The 1,426-nt window shown below is 44.2% G+C and overlaps 1 long non-coding RNA gene across 1 annotated transcript; it reads right to left on the minus strand.

Moving 5' to 3' along the window:
• Nucleotides 1-32: 32 nt before the first annotated feature.
• LOC107580595 (uncharacterized) lies at nucleotides 33-1,061 on the minus strand. Its single transcript, XR_001608667.1, has 3 exons — nucleotides 982-1,061; nucleotides 260-411; nucleotides 33-121 (listed from the first exon to the last, which is right to left on the minus strand). It is a non-coding gene; the product is annotated as an uncharacterized lncRNA (long non-coding RNA).
• Nucleotides 1,062-1,426: the final 365 nt, after the last annotated feature.

A 1,426-nucleotide genomic window follows, 5' to 3' on the forward strand; every position in this document is an offset into this window, starting at 1 on the left:
GTGTGTGTGTGTGTGTGTGAATCTCACCATGTTGGACGCTGCGTCTCGGTGTTGATTGTGACTGTGAACGCTGCCGATCTCTGTTTGAGAACTGGAGTGAGACATGCCCTCAAAAAACGGCCTGAAACACACACACACACACAAGCTCATTCAGCTACAGTGTAGAGCTCAGGTCCAGCTGGCGGCAGTTCACCAGACGGCTGCTTATTTCAACAGATAACAACACAAAGGAAGCCGATCAGACAGCCGAGGCTCATACTTGAGTTTGGGTTTCGGGGTGCTCAGGACGCTCTCGTTGTCCTCCAGCTCCGGGCCGCTGTCGCTCTGATTAAAAACCTCCAGACTGTCATAAAGCAGATCCAGATCCTCCTCCACCTCCTGTGTCTGATCCACCGGGTCTGAGTCCAGAACCTGAACACATCAGACAGAAGGAAAACATGCACCCAAATCACCTGCTGGAAATCAGACTGAAAAGCCTTCATGTAAACGATTAAGGCAAAACTCATTTTCTCAGTCAAATTCAGATATTCCTTGTGCACATGTGCAGTGCTGAGATGTGTATTTTACATGCATTTTATATCTTACAAATGTGTTTATTTACATCTCACAAACTGGTCAGTGGAGAATATTTACTGAATATCTTCTAAAAACAATCCTCTTTGTCAGCTTTCTTTTTAGATGTCATCAAGACGTCAATTCTGCTTGCTATATAGGCTTTCTCCAGTTTCTCCATGTGCTGAAGTTTTCTTTGAATACATGTAATGCACGTGTAAATCAATATGTGAACCGGACGGGGTTCAAATGAACAGAAGTTACAGAATCTAGACTCAGAGCAGCAAATAAAAGGCTTGAATTCCTCGCAATCATCCGTCTCCTCTGTCATGCACACTGCGCACGTTTGTGATGATGCAAGATGCATTCGACAGAATCCAGCAGAAACCAGACCACAGCAAACATGTCCGGTGTCAAACCTGGACTCACCTCATCTGTGACTTTGAATCTCTTCAATAAGGCCACAAACTTCTGCTTGAAGTTGGGTTGCTGTGAACATCAGAAGAGACGGTCAGTCAGAATCAGTGTTAGTCTCACTGCATCACTGCACACACAGGCTTCAGTTCCCATAAACCCACTGAGAATCTCTTCTGATCCCATAAAGACGGTGATGTTGAGCCTGAGACACTGGACAGATGCTTAAAATGACTGAAATAACACCAGACAGCTACGCTCATCCTTCTCTTGGTGTCGTCACGGTTTTATTGCTGCCTAGGGTTGCAAATGGGTGGAAAATTTCCAGTAAATTACAGAAACTTTCCATATTTTTTTTTAAACGAGGACAAATTTAAACAAGGTTTTGGTAACTTTCAGAAACTTTTGGAAAATTTGCTATACCATGGGTGCAGCAGGCGCAATGATATTACACAGCGCC

The sequence above is a fragment of the Sinocyclocheilus grahami genome, unplaced genomic scaffold, assembly GCF_001515645.1.
Source record: "Sinocyclocheilus grahami isolate Dianchi unplaced genomic scaffold, SAMN03320097.WGS_v1.1 scaffold37023.1, whole genome shotgun sequence".
Classification (NCBI taxonomy): domain Eukaryota; kingdom Metazoa; phylum Chordata; class Actinopteri; order Cypriniformes; family Cyprinidae; genus Sinocyclocheilus; species Sinocyclocheilus grahami.